At 38.9% G+C, this 21,733-nt stretch overlaps 1 pseudogene; it reads left to right on the forward strand.

Annotated features, from left to right (window-relative positions):
• The first annotated feature begins 1,520 nt into the window (after nucleotides 1–1,520).
• Nucleotides 1,521–1,638, forward strand: LOC126093855 (5S ribosomal RNA; annotated as a pseudogene).
• Nucleotides 1,639–21,733: the final 20,095 nt, after the last annotated feature.

The raw sequence follows: 21,733 nt of genomic DNA on the forward strand, positions 1-21,733 counted from the left end.
ACGTTCTGCATGTCTTTGAACACCATTTAAACAGAGGGATAGAGTAGTTAATATCAGGCTTTGTAGACTAGCATTATTTTTTATGGAGTTAAAATAAAAAAAAGGAAGAGTTGCAATATACAAAAGTGTTTGTCGCAAATTCAAAAAAGCATGTTTTGTACAAATCATAACTGAGAAGTATATGCTCGTGAGTTGTTACTGCATAACACTTCTCTTGTAGTTATAACTGTCTACAGATCAACTACAGGAAAGTGTAAGCTATTTATGAGAAATCTATTTTTATTAAGCTACCTGTCAGGCAAGCAGAAAAGGTTACCCGTCTGTGGAGATTTCAGTGTGGATTTCTTAAAAGTTTCCTAAGGGAAATGAAACTGAAATTATTATTTGGCTAATGATCTGATAGATTTAAATTTTCCTGCAGATATATGAGTCTCAACTTCATCTTTGATAAATATATCAGCTGAAGTACTGAATTAAAATTTGCTGTAAGGCTGGGACTTGTACCCAGCTTTCCTGCTTACTGAGCAGATATGCTACCCGCTACACCACTTTTGCACTGTGGCTCAAATAGCTGCATTGGCTACCCTAGTCCATTCCTCTTTCTAACTTAGTCATAAGATGGGGAAATGGGCTGAAGACATGAGCTGAAGATTATGTTGGAGAGGGCATTACTTGACAGTTTCAGTGTCATTTAAATAATGAATGTTCCAATTCGTGTGCAACAAGATAGCAGGGCTCTGATTGAAAACCTCTTTATACAGTGTTCAAGCTGAAACAGGTAATGTGTACCGTTAATAAAGTGTCTGAACATGATGCACTATTAATGGAAATAGATAATGAATCAACATACAGCCCTAAGGACTGTTAATAAAAAGCAGTTACACTTATAAATGAGAACAGGGCAAAAGAGATGCTGTAGGATGAGGTATGCATATAAAGAGGTGCTAGCGTGAAATTCCGTACATTCCACAATAAAATTTGTGTAAATATCGGAAAGCAGCTTTCCTAAAAACTTATCCAGGAAGTCCAGTGACAAATACATAACCTATGGGTAACTTGAGGGATTAAAATCGCATGAAAGAGTGGGGGGAAATTTTTTCTAAAGGTCAGAATAAGTCAAAATCTGGCGTTACTTGCATTCTAGAAAAATACTGTAATATCTTAAGAAAAGTCATAAAATGCCAAAACATACGCACTTCATGACAGAAATTAATAATGCAGTTAGTAAAGGAAATGCTATGTAGGATATTGTTAAACAGGAGACAGAAAGGTTAGTCATTGTACAAGAGACCATAATTATTAAACTAAATGACAGTATTATGTCTTACAAATCAAAAGTTGCAACTACTTTTAACAATGTCTTTGTAACTGTAGCAGCTAAAATAATATTTAAAAGTTCAGTTGAAGAACTAAGGGAATGTATTAAAAATTACATTCGAAAAAATTTTAAGCCACTGCTGACAGCGCCCTCATCCTTCACTGAACTTAGCAGAATTATAAAAATTCTAAAAGACAAAGGGGGCAACAGCCTTGCCGCAGTGGACACACAGGTTCCCGTGAGATCGCCGAAGTTAAGCGCTGTCGGGCGTGGTCGGCACTTGGATGGGTGACCATCCAGGCCGCCATGCGCTGTTGCCATTTTTCGGGGTGCACTCAGCCTCGTCATGCCGATTGAAGAGCTACTTGACTGAATAGTAGCAGCTTCGGTCAAGAATACCATCTAAACGACCAGGAGAGCGGTGTGCTGACCCCAGGCCCTCCTATCCGCATCCTCCTCTGAGGATGACACGGCGGTCGGATGGTCCCGGTAGGCCACTCGAGGCCTGAAGACGGAGTGCTTTAAAAGACAAAGGCTGATAAGTTGTTGAGGAAATTTCAAACAGAATTCTTAAAAGTTTTCCAGTTTAATAAATAATGTCCTTTGTGAGATATGGAATGCACTATAGCCACAGGAAATTCATGCATACAGATTGAAATATTCAATGTTAAACTTCTTTATAAGCAAATTAACAAGAAGGATTGAAATAGGTATAGTCCGATTTCCTTACTGACGATGTCTTTCTGTAAAGTATTCGAAAAGTATTGTAATGAACAGTCTCATATTTAAGTAGATACAATTTAATTATAACATAACAGTCTATATTACAGACTACTTCCTAAACTAGAAAGCTATTAATACATCGAATCATCAAATACTGCAATCCTTAAATAATAAAAGATCACCAGTTAGCATTTACGTGATCTTTTCAATGCATTTAACTGTGCAGGACACGTTATCCATTTAGAAATACTTAGATTTAATGTAATTCATGGCCTTACACACAAGTGGTTTGAAAGGTACTCAATAAACAGAATGAAAAGTTACGCTGAATAATTCAGAAATTTCGGAAGTAATTGGGGAGAAATAATGTATGCAAAAGCGTAAGATTTAATGTTTGGTGTTCTTCCACTGTTTATGTGAATTACCACTCACTTAACATTCATCAAGAAAAATTGGCACTTTTTACTAATGACAGTAGTGTTGTAATTACTACTATGTGAGTGAAATTAACACAGGAGACTGTTTATGATATTTTTCAAAGACTGAAAAATGAACTCTCCATAAATTTTAAGAATACATGCAGTGACTAATATGGTCATACCAGCAGTTGACGCAGCACACGTCAGTAGTCAGTAAGCAGGACAGAATCTCCAAATCTCGAACTGAAAGAAACATACTAGTGAGCTACTCAAACAATTAAATTAAACTGTTATTTCTCTTCATATAATCAGATTAATCAACATACTGACTTATTTTGCATATCTGCACAACTACATTTTACAGAATAATTTTCATTGGTGATTCATCACTTAGGAGGAAAGTACTGATTGCACAAAAGCAAGCAGTAAGTATAACATATGTTCATCCACAGTAATTTTGGAGATACCACTCCAAGGAGTTTTAGACATTTTAACAGCATCATCAAAATATGTATACTCACTAGTGAAATACGCCATAAATAATTCATCACATTTTGAGAAGAACAGTGATATCCATGTTTACAACACTACAGGAAAAATGGCATTTACTACCCATTCTTGAAGTTTACCATCATGAAGCAAAAATAGTTTTAAATCTAATCTAAAACCATTTCCCATGAGCAGCTCCTTCTCTTTCATGGTCGAAATTTTATTTAAAAACTGGTAGCCAGACTGGATTGAAAAATAGTACGTTCACTAATGTTAACGCTAATCATGTATATTATATCCTCTGAAGTAACTCTTTTCATTTAATTTCTACCAAGGAATCGTTCAAATGATCTATGGAACATGTAAGTAACTAAACCTACCCTCTACTCACTCATTCCTCAAGCTCTCACGCCCTCCCCAACCGTCTTCCTAAGTCACACCGATTTCTATGAAGTAGGTCAAACAGAACGCTTCTAATTGTAAGTGAATCAGCTTACTTAGCTTCTCTAATAATAGATCATTAATGACTAGTCGATAAACGAAACAGCGAATCACATTTCTAAACTCCTTCCTACAACAGTTCCTTTTGAGAAATAGCCAATCAGGAAAGTTCTAAAAGAGTTGTGTTACATGTATTTAGTTCTCCTACTAACAGCTCGGTGTTTCACTGCCCTACAAATAAAAAACCAATCAGAGACCTTCCTACAGTGAGGTTGAATCTGGCAGACTTTTATTCTTGTCCAGTGGTGTTGGAAATCGAGTACTGTCTGCCTGCATTTGAATACATTTCCAGAAATAATCCGAAATGCAAGGTGAAATATTCATATATTTCCCTTATCAGCACACAGTCAAGTCCTTACACATCTAATGCCTTACAAAGTTTTACAAAAGGTGTCATTTGACATCATCTAGGCAAATTTACATATGCATGAACAGCATTGAATATTCTGTTTGTCACACATGGTTGATAGAGGTATGGTAGGCATAGCCCACGAGTTAGAAACTGAAATATGTAAACATGTAACGGAAGCTTTTTATTAGAATTTCGTAACACACCAATTTTTTTCTGTACTGAATACTACTGTTACAATCACATTATCACTATCGTACAATGTTTGTAGCATCAGTATCAGAATTTCAGTTACTGCTAGAAAATAGGCTACAATTTCAGTTTGTAATATGAACATCACTTGAAGGTTAGAATTTCAGTTTACAGCTTTTATATGTCTGCAACATGTCGGTAACAATTTCATTTTTATCCACAAAGAGTATTTTATAGCTAAATCAATTGTAAAGACCTCTTGTTGAGCGTTCAACAGCTGATTGGTACTGTTTATTCAAAAATGAGCATGCGCAATATTACTCAATTTCGAGTTTGAAGCGTTTGTTGTCTTTCGCGGGTGATGCACATATAACTTGTGTCGGATTATACACTGAAGAATCAATTTACTCGTGTCATCATTATTAACACACATTCTCAATAATAATTTCTTTGTTGATTCAAATTATTCGCTGTACACATTACACATTCTGTTTCTCTCTCGAGAGTACCTTTTTTGCACAGAGTTCTGTAAAATCTCGAATAAATTAGCCTCGTAATATGAATTTTATTAAAGTCTTTCTTTTTTATAATCGCATAGGACGCATGTCAATATTTTTCTTGTAATCTATGCCTATCATGCCTGTCTGGACCTGTATGGCTGAGGGAATATTTCATATTCTTGATGAATGTGTATGTTTGCCTATATTATAACATTCACGAAATGGCTTATTCTGTAACAGAGTTCGTGTGCAAGGATTTGGCTGTGTGCTGACAAGCGAAGCGTATGCCTCTTACAAAATGCATGAAGGACAATTTATGGAAAAGTATTCAAAACAGGCATACATTATGCATTTTTAACATCACTGGACGCGAATGATACTGCGCACAACCCATCATTACTGAAGGAAGCTCTTCTATTCGCTATCACATATTTATGACAATAACACACTGAACTATTACTGGGAGAGCTAAACAGTGTAACACAACTGGCTGAAAAGCTTCCTCATTAGCGTGTTTTGAAGAAAGGGGTATAACCTAGGAAGGAGATAAGGAATAATACTAGCTATTTCGTTTTTTTGGCAGTGGAATACTGAGCTGTTGCTGAGAGAGACAACGATTTTAAAAATACCTGGCATTATTGGCTGCAGAGAATCAATGAACTTATTGTAACTAAAACTTCAGATATGAAGTTTTTATTGGCTTGAACGTTGTAAGTACACTGGATTACTAGTTTCGACTGGAATAAGCTGCCATCCAATGTCTTTTTATTTTTGAGTCCGTTGCGACGGTACGAAAACGAAATTGCGATTTATAGCGCAGTATAATTTTATAACATGCACAGCGTGGAGCTGAACATGGCAGCTAAGTCCTACAGAAACTAGTAATCCGATGTGCCTAAGCGTGATCAAAGCTATAAAAACTTTTTTACCGAAGCTTTCTTTACATTGGGATGAATACGTGTGTTGGCCTGGAAGCTCTCTGGTTTTCCTCTTTCCGAAAAGGGAACTTGACTTGTGATGGAGGTAAGGAGAGTAGGGTGAGAGCGTCGTTAGGAGTGAAAGCAGCGGGGAGGCTCTCGTTTAGGGAATGGATGTGAGAGGGCGATGGAAGAAAGGAAGGTGTGGACGGAGTTTCCAAGTGGGAGAAGGTGAGAGGGAATGGGAGGGACAGTGGAAGTTCAAGCTCAAATTTTATTCAGAAACGGCTTTGTGTTCCTACTGACGAGTAGTCGATTTAAATAAGAAATAAGTAAATAAATAAACAGTGTCATAAACCCTCATTACCGTTATTGTTGAAATTTTTCACAAAAAGTATCGAGAAGTGTGCTGAAACTGAAAATAAGTCCGCTGTTGCCGTGTAAACTCCGCCGGCTCGGTCACTGTGTTAAGAACCTCAACTTTTTACTCGTTTCAACAAAAGATTTCACCTAAGCACAAGTACGTACGCACAACTTTCCAAAGCCCGTTCCGTTGTGCAGGAAGTTATCATATTGTCCCCTTTAAAAACAGTTGTAGCTGACCCTGTGTATATGTGGCATAATGTAGGGCTAAGAGGAAAAACTTTTTATCTTAGTAGCGGAAGGGTACCTTTTTGGTGCATAAAACGACGGAGTCTATCGTGGAAGCCCTACTTTGGTGATTTCCCATTGCAAAAGCTGATGCAGGCCACCTTGGTTTGCTATGTGACACATTCCTCGGAAACGTCTGCGAAAATTTGCAAACACCAAGAGGACAGGAGTTATATCTTGTTACTCGTCTTTCGAATAGCGTTAGTAAAGTACACAGGGTGATTCACGAAGATATGCAAATATTTTGATATGTTATTCTACAAGTGAAACTCGGGAAAAAATGCATATAAAAATATGCCCGCAAATGATTTTGCCTGAAATTTAGCAACTTCGCTGATATGAAGCCATCGCAAAATTGTAGGAGGTTTAAGTAAATCACGATTTCCATTTGTTTTGTTGTTATTGGTCTGGTGAAGCTAAGAAAACATGTCCCAGATGTTTATCTGCAGTAGTTTTACAATACATCAAGAGAAGCAAATGTTATTATACATGGAAATTTATCAACGATAAGGTTGGAAGCTGAAATTTGTTTACATTCCATTAAGAATGTAGAAACTTTTATGTCATCGTTGGAAACCGTTAGTGATTTGTTTCAGTCGTTTGGTAGCCTTGCAACGAGTTAGTTTTCTGTATTGTTCAATGAAAGAACATAATAAGAACAGTGTATTTAAGTGAAACCACATAGTAAATGCTGTAGTTCGTAGATTATTTATCGCACAGATACACGTCTGGGACACGTTTTATGAGATTTTTCAGATCAATAAGAACAAAATAAATGGATATCTTGTTTTACTTTAACCTCGTACAGTTTTGCGATGGCTTCATACTAGCGAAGTTGCTAAATTTCAGGCGAAATCTTTTATTAGCTGTAACTCCGCAACTAAAAATTTGCGGACCTATGTTTAGATGAAATTTTTTCTTCGGTTTTACTTGTAGAATAACATATTAATATATTTCCACATCTTCGTGACTTACTCCGTATATCACTCCATTCAGAAGAAGCACTTGCTACAATGTCTTGGTTATTCGAATACAATGATGAAAACACCCCTCTGCCTATTATTATTTGCCGAAAGCCTTGTTTCGGTACCTTAAGCCATTCACGAAATAAAAACGGGGCAGGTTTTTAGTGATTTATTCTGTATAGGAAGGTAAACTGAACTGCAACACTGTGCGAATGCCGTAGTGAGAGTGCAAATCCCCAGTCTGGCAGCGGTGCTTCAGCGAGCTGATACTGGTACATAAGTTCTCAGAAATGGATTCAGAGATATCTGTGTACCGACAACAGTGCCGAGCCATCTCCAGCCTCTTAGATACGTCGAGACGCCTTAACTGTTTTCAAAAAGGATTGTGTGCCCTTCTAACGGGCCTGTGCTTGGAGAAAGCGGCACCGTCGGTAAGAAGAAGTTCCATCACAAGCCGAGACGCCAACAAGTGCTGCTGGGGTGAAGAAGTGTGTGGCGGCTGCTCGCGAGAAGCAATATGTGCGTCAGAAGTGCCCGCCTATACAGGGGACGCGATGTGCGCCGATCGAAGCGACAAAGGCGAGAGGCAGCTGTCAGTGACGCGTGGTTTCAGCCGCTGACATCACCGCGAGAGCAAAGCTAGATCTCCGCTGCACTTGTCTCCACGCGGTGTGACATGCTGCTGAATTTGCAACGACAACAGCCACACACGTCCAGTGCCGTACCGAGAGCTGGAAAGATAGGCCCCTGCAAACGGGGCGAAAAATCTTACCGGAAAGAAAATTGATATCACTGTGTCATTTCGTCAAGAAGCATTAAAATGAAGTAAATACTAACGAACAGACATGTATCACTGACATTGTTTATGTAGGAATAGTGCGCTTGCTTCACACAGCACCCATCTCAGATATCGTCCACCGGTGGAGTTCTTATACTATTTTGCTACTGTACTGTAGTACCTCATAACTTGTATAGTAAAAAATCTATTTTGTTTTTCAAAGCTCTGCGTAAAGAAGCTATTTAAACATCGAAATAGCTTTGAAACTATTTCAACTGCTAACTTCAGAAAAGGTACAAGTTCAAATTTAGCACGTTTACAGAATAGACAAAAATATGCTACATACACAAACTGTAAAGCAAAATTATTCTATATGTTATTTTAAATCTGTATTTTTACTTCCTTACAGGCAGTGAAACACGGCTCTTCCCAGGTACTTTTGTATGGCTGTGCCTCCACTTCCGCACTACGCAACATCTGACCTTGTGCTCACTATTTATGGCGTCATATCTCCTGAACGATTTGTCGAACAATAGTATAATTTTGTACGTACATTCGGTGGCACATTTTGATACTGTGTCAAACAACTGTTGCGAATGGAATTACTAGCGAGGAAGTAATGAATTTAAACGTCATGTATAGCGTGACAGCTCTTCATGCATCTCACTGTTTATGACGTCATATTTCCTGAACTGTGTGTCGTACAGTGATATAATTACACACTTACCTTCAGTGGTATAGGTGCATAGTGTCTGTAAAAAGTGTCGCTTATACAGTTATTGGCAAAGAAGTAACACATTATAATGTCATACCTCATTCTGTCCTTTTACTCCATAAACAGCGACAAGTAGTAAGCCATGAACAATGTCCCTTTCATCATTTTCTAGGGGTAGCAAGCGAAGAAAAAATTTCGCAAAATATAGAAATTGTGTGTAAAGGTAGTTGCAAATCGCTAAGTGCTGCAGCAACTTCGGTTGAAGTCGGTCCAGTGATTTAGGAAGAGATGTGGAACACACACACACACACACACACACACACACACACATCAATTTTTTAAATATGTATGAATTTATTTATTTTTTGAGGTAACTAGACATGTTCTCTTTTAGTAGCAAACAATGCGAAATGTAATTCAAAATTCTTATATTTTGACAATAGAAATTTATTTTACATATTTTCCTAAAATTAAACGAATTTTAAACATTATTGCATCATTGTAAGATTATGAACTTCAGACATTCTCTTTGGTTTCATCTGTCTTTGTTGTTAGATATGACAAAATATCATTCTAGGATGTAAATTAAACACTTTTTAAATATTATACAATTTTAAAATATTTATGGAAAACTTGGCTTTGAGGGCAGGTTCTTTGGGATGTTCTAGATTCATCTGAGTGTTCCTGAAATAAGACTTATCAGGTTGCAAGCCTTTGATATTTATTGTACATTGATCTTCTTTGGTGAATCTTTCCGGAAACTAAATTCATAATACTTTAGATAGGGCACATGGATTCGCTTCCTTCTTTTCCATAAGAAGCATTACTAAGGCAAGTTTTTAGTAAAAGTTTGGCCACCAAGCATTGTAATCTGTGAAGTCTCCTACTTTCATGAGAACAACACCGAATTTCCAGATAGAATTTTCACTCTGCGAGGGAGTGAGCGCTGATATAAAATCCCCTGACGCAAAACTTTAAACATAGATGCTAGGGTTCAGTGACCGTGTCAGACGTTTTCAAACATCTCACTCGTCATGATGGCCTCATTCTCAACGAACAGCTGCAGCTGCGAAATAAAAACTCTTTTGACTGTATAAAGCCATTGCTTGATCTTTGATTCAGATTTCCTTATGCAGTTTACCGAAATGTTGTTTTCCTGTCACATCTTTGCTGTTTTCTTGTATGTCATAATTAACGTTTTCACGTTACAAAATGTATCTCTATTTAAAGCAGATAAATATGCAACTTCATCCTGTTATTATTAATGCTTACGTTATGCCTGAATCAGCTGCATCACAATTTCATGTGTCTAATTTTGAATGTACAGTAGCCTAGTTGTTTCTGCGGCTACTAGATGGCGCTCGTAGCAACACCATGTTTATTTGCCCACACTTTCTAAAGTGGGCACCTCAGTCTTGTTGCAATCCTTGTCCACAGTACAAGCAGCCCTTAGTGGCTCGCCATCTGGCAAGTGTTCATGACGCCGCCTTTCGTGTCGAGATCTTTTTTAATATGTGACTTGTAAGTACTGCATCTTTTCGAGTCAGTACAAACTTAAATTTTATCAATGTACTATATACCTAATGTTTTGGTACAGTTAGTCTAATTCTGAAGACGACGCTCATAGTAGCGTCGAAACCAGGTTAATTTTGACTTAATATTTGTGACCGAGGGCTTGTTTGTTACAATATATCTTCCTGACGCAGTTTGAAACTGTGTGTGAGACAGGGCCTCAAACTCGAGAGCTCACATTTTTGCGAGTAAGTGCTCCACCAAATTTAAAAAAAAAATATGTATTTAAATAATTTGTTGACTAAAATATTTGATATTACAATCCACGAAAGTCTACACTCTCACGAAATGCAAAGGACCCGGGTTCGAGCCCCAATTGGACACACTGTTTTAATCTGCCAGAAAATTTCAAATCAGCGTATTCTCCGCTGCAGAGACAAAATTCTTTCCGGAAAGTATCCCGCAGGCTGTCGCTAAGCCTTATCTAAGTAATTCCCTTTCTTCCTTGAGTGCTAGTCACGCGAGGTACGCTGGAGAATTGTGGTGCTTGGAAGGTAGGAAATGAGGTACTGGCGGAAGTAAAGCTGAGGGGAGTGGTCGTGAGTCGTGATTGCGTAGCTCAGTTAGTGGAGCACTTGCGTGCCTAAGGCAAAGAACCCCCGATCGAGTCCTGGCATGGCAGATACTTTTAACGTGACAGGAGTCTTAACACTGAATTTGTGTTTTACTGCGAAGATTACAACTAAAGTCAATGACCTCAGTAACTGTAAAGTCGTTCTTGTTTTCATAGTTTTCTTCTGATGACGCCAATATCCATATCATTGCTATCGCATTCTAAAGTATGTATCGTATATGTTGCTAAATCCGTTGTATTGACTGTGGACAAGTTCATATCTGGAGTAAATCACACGTCTACCCTGTTGGACTTTTTATGCAATAAAACGAATTTTGAAAATTCTCGAGATGTATCCTGTCTTCAGTTAGCGATTTATTCCTGACAATGCCAATAATTGTAGCATCTTGTGAATATGATTTCAGAAATTCGAAAACACCAACTGCAGGTCGAGCATAGGTGAAAGCAGACGGTTAAATACACCTACCTTGTCGATGGAACGCCACATAGAAATTAAACTGACTTCAGTGACATAACGAGATTTCTTTACTCGAACCAAGAAACTTCAAAGAAAACTTATAATAAAAAAATTCCGGAATAGTCACATTTTCTCAACTACTATTTATAACTCTTTTTCTTTTATTTCTAACGAATAATTCATGAGGGGCAAATTGAATTTATGTTTGTTACACTTCACGCTAAACGCAACGTCCAAACAGTCCATAACAGTAAGGGAGGGATTCCGTTTTTCTCTGACTGGGGACGTATTGCAATGCTTTGGAAAACCTTTATAAAGTCCTAAGTTTTCACGATAATGCAATACAATTTTGCACAGTTGTTAAGGAACGACTTATGGATACACACATACGCTTTCATGCTTATTGAATTTGTAAATTTTTAATTATAAGCGACTGAAATTCTTTCAACAACGTGGGTACAAACCTGGCAGAAATAAATTAAAGCATTTTTGTATAAAGTTTGATATCCCATTATTACAAGCATTTGTGGAACAGAATATTGATATTTTCTTTTGTTAGATTTTTACAGCTCTACAAATTTCTGTGAAAAAATATACTGAGTCTTCGGGTCTTCCTCTCACATAAATGCCTTACCATTGCCGTAAAGGAAAGTCCTTCCACAGAATGTCTCACTATAATATTGACTAATTAAGTACCAAATTTAAGCACTATAATGTCAGTGGTTGGTCAGGAAAGTTACATAAAGTTGCGAAAATGTAGTTACAGGAAACCTGAGTCAAAGATTTGACAGTGTTTGTATTAGGCATTACATTATCTGGGTGAATTGCTGCAAACCATATACATTCAAGCAGTCTTTTCTTTGCTTGCCCTCTTAGGTTTAACTGATTTTCAAACTGAGTAACAATAATGGCAGCCGTATCAGTTCTCCTCCCGTCGATTTCCTTCAATACCGACAGCGTAGAAGCTCCTGGATCAAAACCTAGTGCGTGTAGAGCCCGCAATCTGCCAAGATCATCATCGTTAAAAACTAAACAAGCACCGTACGCTGTAACTTCATCAACAGTTGTGGAAATAAATGTTGTCTTGGGGCATGGTTTTCCTTTCAGAGGGTTGTAACTTTCACTAGGATTTTGAATTTTTCCATGCTCACAGTTTAGCAGGAGTTCCGAATCTGCTAAACGCTGAAATATTCCCCACATTGTGGCTGCATACGAGTAACACTGGAAGAAAACTTCGCAGGAATAAATAATGTGAGGAAACACAAAAGAAAAAGTGGCGGGGCCCGGTGCAAGGTGTCCTTCATTATTATTTTTATCACACTCAGGAGTGGAATTAGAACGTAATATTCAGGAACAGAAATTTCAATACCGTGTAGTAAATGAAGATTCAATAAAAATTTTCCACTATTTTGGTCGCTTTCGCATACACCCCACCTGAAATTTCTTGAAAGTTTATGCGATATGTAATTTATTTACAAAAATGATACATTTCATTTTTAGTGTGCAACATATTTCATTACTATTGTTTGAACATGAGATTACGACTCTTTCCATGCTTCAGCGCAATTCTATTTTGAGTCCTGAAGGCAACTTCAGTGCTGGTAGATGCACGGCGCTTAAGTTGACACATACAGGTATTGTGACGAAATCAGCGTAAAATCACTACAGACTATGTAAACGATAAAGGTAATGTAGGGCCTAAGAGATCTGGACATTTCATCATCGTCATAGGCTTGAGGCGTAATAAAAACAATGCTATATCCAGAGAACGCTAACTTTACCGTGCCTAGTTAAAAAGTACAGTACAATTATAAATTCTGAATTCGTTAAACAAGTCTTAATATTTTTATTATATATAAAATGTGATACAAGTAATAGAACTAATTTTTAAAAAGGACTTGAGATAATATGTAGATAATTTTGTTTAGTAAGTGTTATTGTGACTATATCTGGAGTATCAGCTGGTAAGTGTAATTTCTCGGAACTATATTAAAAATTAATTATAGAACTAATTACGGAGTTGCAGTCGTGGATTCTGAAAACAGTTGTCGAATTCCTCGATGGTGTCTTTTAAAAACAACAGTGTTTATGATGAGTAACTAAATACTGAGAGTTTCCTGTAGATACAGATAGCAGACCTACACGCATATAGGAAATAAATAAATAATGGTATGTTCTACGGGCGTTCTAGGAGATCTAGCAGATGATGTATCAGTATAAATTAGGAATTAGTGAAAATGAGTTAATCGCCAACAGTGGACAGACCAATATCCTTAACATCAGTTTGTTGAAGGATTCTCGAACATATTCTGAGTTCGAATATAATGAATTTCCTTGAGACAGAGAAGTTGCTGTCTAATGCATCATCACGGCTTTAGAAAGCATCGCTCCTGCAACTCGTCCATTTTTCACATGTTATCTTGCGAACTATGGATGAAGGGTATCAGACGGATGCCATATTCCTTGACTGTCGGAAAGCGATTGACTCGGTGCCCCACTGCAGACTCCTAACTAAGGTACGAGCATATGGGATTGGTTCCAAAATATGTGACTGGCTCGAACACTTCTTAAGTAATAGAACCCAGTGGTGAGTGTTCATCGGAGGTGAGGGTATCATCTGGAGTGCCCCATGGAAGTGTGGTAGATCCGCTGTTGTTTTCTATCTACATAAATGACCTTTTGGATAGGTGGACAGCAATGTGCGGCTGTTTGCTGATTATGCTGTGGTGTACGGGAAGGTGTCGTCGTTGAGTGACTGTAGGAGGATACAGGATGTGGAGAGGATGTGTGATTGGAGTAAAGAATGGCAGCTAACTCTAAATATAGATAAATGTAAATTAATACAGATGAATAGGAAAAAGAATCCCGTAATGTTTGAATACTCCATTAGTAGTTTAGCGCTTGACACAGTCACGTCGATTAAATATTTGGGCGTAACATTGCAGATCGATATGAAGTGGGACAAGCATGTAATGGCAGTTGTGGGGAAGGCGGATAGTCGTCTTCGGTACGTTGGTAGAAGTTTGGGAAGATGTGGTTCATCTGTAAAGGAGACCGCTTATAAAACACTAATACGACCTATTCCTGAGTGCTGCTCGAGCGTTTGGAATCCCTATGAGGTCGGATTGAGGGAGGACATAGAAGCAATTCAGAGGAGGGCTGCTAGACTTGTTAATGGCAGGTTTGATCATCACGCGAGTGTTACGGAAATGCTTCAGGAACACGGGTGGCATTCTCTAGAAGAAAGGAGGCGTTCTTTTCGTGAATCAATACTGAGGAAATTTAGTGAACCAGCATTTGTGGCTGACTGCAGTACAGTTTTACTGCCGCCAACTTATATTTCCCGGAAAGACCACAAAGATAAGATAAGAGAGAATAGAGCTCGTACAGAGGCATACAGGCAGTCATTTTTCCCTCGTTCTGTTTGGGAGTGGAACAGCGAGAGAAGATGCTAGTTGTGGTACGAGGTACCGTACGCCACGCACCGTATGGTGGATTGCGGATTGTGTATGTAGATGTAGATGTAGATAACAGCCGACACAGAAAAATAACTCAGCAAAATTCGTCTCCTTGGGAAACAAAATATAGAAATGTCAGATGCATAGTGTACAAAAGACGTTAATGGTTGGCTGCTTCAGTTCATCGTAAGGTACTCTTAGAAGGGACCGCGCCTACCGGTCATCACCGATTTCGTCAAAATTTATGGTGTGTGCAGTGCTTGACCAGGGATTAAAGTGACAGATGCGGGGGCTCCATATAATACGACTTTTTTAAAAAAAAAAGTATTATTGTGTGCCTGTCGGGCGAGGCTTGAGCCGTTTATGTTAGCGAATATTCCAGGCAGCCACTGACAGAATGAAAGAAGTGTTGAACGGCAATCCGAGGTTCATGGGATCGAGTCCTTAAGCGGAAAAGTTTTTGTAACTTTCTTAAATTTTCGAGTTTTGCGTCACTTACACAGCAAATAAATCGAAATAATACTCAGTATCTTGCACTTATTCACAAAAGGCATGAAAAGAAAAGTGGACAAAAATTTGCGATTGTATATAAATTTCCAGGAAATTGTAGTAAGACGTACACGAGAACTTCCTATGTAAAATTAGATACTATTATTACTCTGCAGTTGATGATCTACATGTGCTGCGGTGATAGTTGCCGTAAAACCATTAGAGGCAGTAATTTTATCGGTATCTTGCCTGTGCGTTTTAAACGCCAAACTTCTACAGTTACATGGTAGGTTTTACTTTGTACAGAAGGACAATATTCTGATTGTGCTCTCACAATAGTCTCGAAAATTTCACTTTACCCGGTCGAGAGAGAGCACGCGATGGACTTCGTAGCCGTAACTTGTGTTGTCCCCAATCACCGATGATCCGATTTCACCTGAACCGGGAACCTGTTACTCGTGTGCGGCTGCCGGGGGTTCTTCGAAGGCCAAAATAAGATTAACGGAATACGAAGTACGCATTAATTACAGTCCACTCTTCGAAAGTTATTTACAGAATCTTTGTTGACTTAGTAAGTAGAACCCTATCCTGGAAATTTACTTGCAATCGCCAATTTTCTTTTGCCTTTCCTTTTCATGGCTTTTATAAGAACATTGATAAAACAGTATACTAATCATGTCCTTTACGAAAATGTTAATAAATGAAACTGATCATTATTTCGGTTTATTTGCAATGTGGGTAACGTAAAAATTGAAAACAAAAGAAGAAAATGTTTCCACATGGGGGACTAGACCCCAGATTCGTCAGGTTACCAACCTGTACTGCTTCTGCTGCGCCAGTCGATGTGTGGAAACTACTCTAACATACTCGTAAATGGCCTGCGTGTTGCCCGACCCACCCCAAAGTGCTATTTTTTTCCAATCGCTTTGCCACCTGGAGCTCCCGCCTCTGTTACTTTCATTTCTGAGCAAACCTCGCACATGCCATAAATTTGGACGAAGTCAGTGATGTCGATTGATTAGACGCTGTCAGCGTGTTTGAATGAGTGGAAAAAGAGAGTATATTTCTTACTAGCGTTTCATTTCTAAATTCTGTCTTTATTCTTAAATAACCCATAGTCGAGGGGTAGAGTCTTATTAGCAATGGAAACATCATAGGTCCCAGATCACCAACAATGGCAACCGAAGGCCTCCGGCATAAGAAGTCACCCGAATAAAGTCACCTTCATTCTGCCAACGGCATTGTCAAAGAAAGCAGGGAAGCGGACAGAGGTTCAGGGCACCCTCTTGTCCTTAGGGTAGGAAACTGCATCTAAATGGCGGAAGAATCAGTAGTGATCACCGGCGTGGGGATGGAGAAGGCAATGGAAACTAATGCACTAAAGACACATAATGACGTTCAAAGTACATGAAAATAACTGAAAAAGTATCATGATTAGCTCTCCATTCGCAAAAGATTCCGGAATAGTCCCCCATTGCGATCTCCAGGAGGGTACTGCCAAGTGGGAAGTGACCATGAAAAAAATATAGAATAGCCAACGATAAGATAACGTTATACGAATTGGGTTTTGGATCGTCAGAAGTTTGAACGTAGTAACAAAGCAACATGGCTATAAACAGTTCAATGATGAAGTTGCAGTCATAAGAATCGACGGCAAACCAACACCGACAACAATAATTCAGGACTACATGCCGACATCGCAAGCAGAAGATGAACAAATAAATACTCTTGACGTTCTCTGATACTGTAGCTCAGAAGCTCAGTAGCTTGTTCGGTTGAAGAGGAATGGACATCTCTACAAAGGGCAGTCACAGAAACTGTAGAGGAAGGCAAGTACGGAGAAACCATTGACAACAGAAGATATACTGCAGCTGATCGACGAAAGAAGGAAGTACAAAAATTTTCAGAGAACTTCAGAAGTACAGAAATACAAGTCGCTTAGGAATGAAACAAATATCAAGCGCAGGGAAGCTAAGAAAAGAGTGAGGAAAGTGAAAGAAAAATGATTAGCGGAAATACTGAATCAACTTGTAGAAAACCAAAACAACCCTCGGTGAAATTAAAAGCAAGGGCGGTAACACTAAGAATGCAACAGGAGTTCCACTGTTAAATGCAGAGGAGAGAACGAATATGTGTAAATAGTACGCTGAAGACCGCAGCGAGGGGGAGACTTTTGTGATGAGGCATTAGAAGAACAAACACGAGTCAGCAGGTAAAAGATACGGGATACAGGTTTAGAATATAGGATTTAAAGGTTTTGAATGACGTAAGATCAAATATGAAGAGATAGACAACATTCAATCAGAATTTCTAAAATCATTAAGAGAAAAAGAAACAAAATGACTATTCACTTTGGCGTGTAGAATGTATGAGACTGGTGACATACCATCAGACTTTCGGAAAAACACCAGTCACACAATTCCTAAGACTGCAAGAGCCAGTCACTACGAGAATCATCGCACAATCATCATAACTGATTAACAGCTCGTGCATCCACGTTGGTGATACTAATGATATACAGAAGAATGGAAAAGAAAATTAAGGATCTGTTAGACGACGATTATTTTGGCAGTTCTGATGTTGCGGTTGATAATGAAAGCAAGACTGAAGAAAAATCAAGTCACTTTCATCGGATTTGTCGGCCTGGAAAAAGCTATCGATAGCGTAAAATGGTGGAAGAAGTTCGACACCCTGAAAAAAATAGGGGTGATCTATAGCGAAAGCCGGGTGATGTACGATATGTACAAGAACCAAGAGGCAGCAATAAGAGTGGAAGACCAAGAACGAAGAGTTTGCATTAAGAAGCGCTTTAGGCAAGGATGTAGCCTTTCGACCGTGCTGTTCAATCTGTAAGTCCAAGAGACAATGACTGAAATAAAAGAAAGGTTAAAGAGCAGGATTATAATTAAGGGTGAAAGGATATGAGTGTTAAGATTCGCTGATAACAATGTTATCCTCAGTGAAAGTGAAGAAGAATTACAGAACATGTTTGATGGATTGATTAGTCTGATGAGTACAGAGTACGGATGGAGAGGAAATCGTAGAAAGATGAAATTAATGAGAAGTAGCAGAAATGAGAACAACGAGATACTTAACATCATAAATGGTGATCACGAAGTGGAGAAAGTTAAGGAATTCTGCTACCTTCGCAGCAAAATAATCAGTGACGGACGGAGCAAGGAGGACATGAAAAGCAGCCCAGCACTGCCATAAAGGACATTCCTGGCCAAGAAGAGTCTACCAGTGTCAAACATAGGTCTTAATTTGAGAAAGAAATTTCCGAGAGTGTGCGGCTGGAGCTCAGCATTGTACGTCAGTCGCACATAGGCTCTGGGAAAACCGGAACAGAAGAGATTCGAAGTATTTGAAATGTGGTGCTGCAGAATAATGTTGAAAAGCGAGGGAGGGGGGGGGGCGATAAGATAAGGAATGAGAACGTTCTCTGCAGAATCGGAAAGGAAAGGAATATATGGGAAACACTGACAAGAAGAAACGGTTCAAATGGCTCTGAGCACTATGGGACTTAACTTCTGAGGTCATCAGTCCCCTAGAACTTAGAACTACTTAAACCTAACTAACCTAAGGACATCACACACATCCATGCCCGAGGCAGGATTCGAACCTGCGACCGTCGCGGTCGCGCGGTTCCAGACTGTAGCGCCTAGAACCGCTCGGCCACTTAGGCCGGCGACAAGAAGAAGGGAAAGGATGATGGGACATCTGTAAAGATATCAGGGAATCATTTCCGTAATACCTGAAGTTGCAAGTGCTAGTCTGAGATGAAACTATTGGCACAGGAGAGAAATTCGTGGCGGGCTGGAACAAACCAGTCGGAAGACGACTCAAAAAGAGTGCTTGTTCTCAAACTATTGCACACTCATTGCAATAAATTTTACCTGAAGATATTATTATAAGATGTGAACAAGTACCTAATCGTTTGACCAGAGAAAAAGTGAATACTTGTGTAAAAAGTCTAGACATTGTATGAGATTTGAAGTTTTCTGTACGACTTCAAGCTACACAATTGATGAGGCAATCTAAATAATTTTTTTCCTCTCCACCACAGCTGTTGGTGTGTTGCTCCAGTAGAGTTACAATAATGAGAACAAGGGGTAGGTGTACCTTTTAACACATCGTGATGTTACAAGTAGACTTCAAAGTAGTATAAAGAATTTTCTGTGGTGTAATATCAAGCTCCTTTGTACTAGAAAAACTTCTGCGTTGGAGCATTCTCCTTCTGGTAATAGTCCTAGAAATGTTAGCTGTTTGTGAACATGTATTGATTTCTTGGTGCCACGACCTATATCTTTCACTATTTGTCTTTGTTTTGGTTGAATATTAGTTAGAGCCATTGCTAGTTTAAAATTCACCAAAAATAGGGACTAAATAATGTTGATTAAGTATATCAGAGATGGAAAGTTGCTACCCACCATATAGCGGAGAGCAACTTTCCTTCTCTAACATTGTTACATTCCGTCCTGGATTTTCCATTGTTTTATGTTGATTAACCGTTATTCTACTGATGGAGACAGTGCTTACCGGGCGCCATATTCAAAATCAGGCACTTTAATCAATTTATGAATTCGTGCGCTGTGGCTCTGTTTCTATAACGCTGTCGAAAGAACTGAATATTCATTTCGGGATTACATTATTGTGACAAAGTGACACGATATAGGCAGAAAATGAAACATCGATTACTGGTTAAATAGGACCACGGAGTGACAAACTGCAGTGACTTAATACAGCATGTGCGATAATAAATGTGTGTAATATGTTGTGCCTGGCGCGGTAATATGAACTATTTCACAGTAAAGATAACATTTACGGAACACCGTTTCTTTTTCTTTTTTTCTTTTTGGATTCATCAGTCTTCTGATTGATTCGGTGCAACCCGCTGCGTATTCTCTTGTGCCAACTTCTTCATCTGAGATAGCGCTCGTACTATAGAAAAACTAAATCAGTACTGAATTTAGGTCGCCTTTTTAATAGTTTAGGTAACGTTGTTGGTAAACAGCAACCTGTCAGTGACCCCGTTTCGATCGCACAACCGTTTATAGAAATCATGACAGTTTCGGCCCCTAGTAGTAGGCCAGCGTCTTATTATACGCAATCCGGTTGACGATCATGACGCTGGAAACAGCTGTGTCGATCCCAGGCGCGAAACTGCAGTTTCACAGTAATTAAACATTTACGGAACACCGTATTTTTTCATCATCATCGTCATTATGGTGCATTATCTGAAGACGGCCTACTACTAGGGCGGGAACCGTATTAATTTTAATAAATGACTATTCGATCGAATCTGTTTTTTACCAATTTCAATGGCCAATGTAAATTACCACATCCGTTTCAAATAAATTTCTTGGTATTGTACTAATTGAATGGGTTTGAGTAGTAAATAATTATAAGTAGCTGATAATAACATAGAATGAAAGTGAAATGGGTAGTACAATTTTACTGTTTGTTGAAACATGCAGTTAAACAGCAACGAAGATAGTTTACTAGACAATACGGTAAACATCAACATCTTTGCTACATCAACAGAGTGTGGACAAGGATAAATGTGGTAACACTGGCAAAATAATACTGCCAAAACCATCGCAGGTGACTCCAATATATAAGAGGGGTAAAAGAATGGAAGCGCGAAATTACATACCAATATCCCTAACGTGTGTACCTGCAGAGTCCTTGAAGATATTTTCAGTTTGAGTATAATAAATTTTCTTGAGACTAAGAACCTTATGTCCACGCATCAGCAAGGTTTAGAAAGCATCGCACGTGTGAAACTCAGCTTGCCCTTTTCTCATATGGTATACTGCGAACACTGGATGAAGGACAACAGGCAGATCCCATACCGGTATTTCTGGATTTTCGCAAAGCGTTTTACTCGGTGTCCCGTTGCAGGCTGTTAAGGAGGGCACGAGCATACGGAGTAAGTTCATAGATATGTGAATGGCTCGAAGACTTCTTAACTAATAGTAGCCAGTATGTTGTCCCCTACGCTGAGTGTTCATCATAGACAGGGGTATCGTCTGGATTGCCCCAGAGAAGTGTGATAGGACCGCTATTGTTCTCTATATACATAATTGATTTGGCGGACAAGACGGGCAGCAATCTGTGGTTGTTTGCTGACGCTGCCGTGATGTACGGTAAGTTGTCGAAGTTGAGTGACTGTAGGAAGATAAGAGACAACTTAGACAAAATTTTCAGTTGGTGTGACGCATGGCAGCTATCCCTACATGTGGAGAAATGTAAGCGAATGTGGATGAGTAGGAAGATCAAACCTGTAATGTTCGGACTCAGTGTTACAACTACCCTGCTTGACACAGTTAAGTCGTTTATGTATCTGGGCGTAAGGCTGTAAAGCGACATGATATAGAACGAGCATTTGACAACTGTGGTAGGGAATGCGAATCGTCGACTTCGGTTTATTACGAGAATTTTAAGAAAGAGTGGTTCACTTGCAGAGGACGGCGCATATACGTAGGTTGCTGGTGCTATGTATTCCCGAGTACTTCTCAAGTGTATGGGATCCGCACCAGATCGGATTAAATCAAGAGGTCGAAGCAATTCAGAGGCGGGCTGCTATATCTGTTGCCAGTATGTTCGAATACCACATGTGTGTTACGGAGATGCTTAGGGAACTCAAAGAAAATCCCTGGAAGG

This window comes from Schistocerca cancellata, chromosome 7, assembly GCF_023864275.1.
Source record: "Schistocerca cancellata isolate TAMUIC-IGC-003103 chromosome 7, iqSchCanc2.1, whole genome shotgun sequence".
Lineage (NCBI taxonomy): Eukaryota > Metazoa > Arthropoda > Insecta > Orthoptera > Acrididae > Schistocerca > Schistocerca cancellata.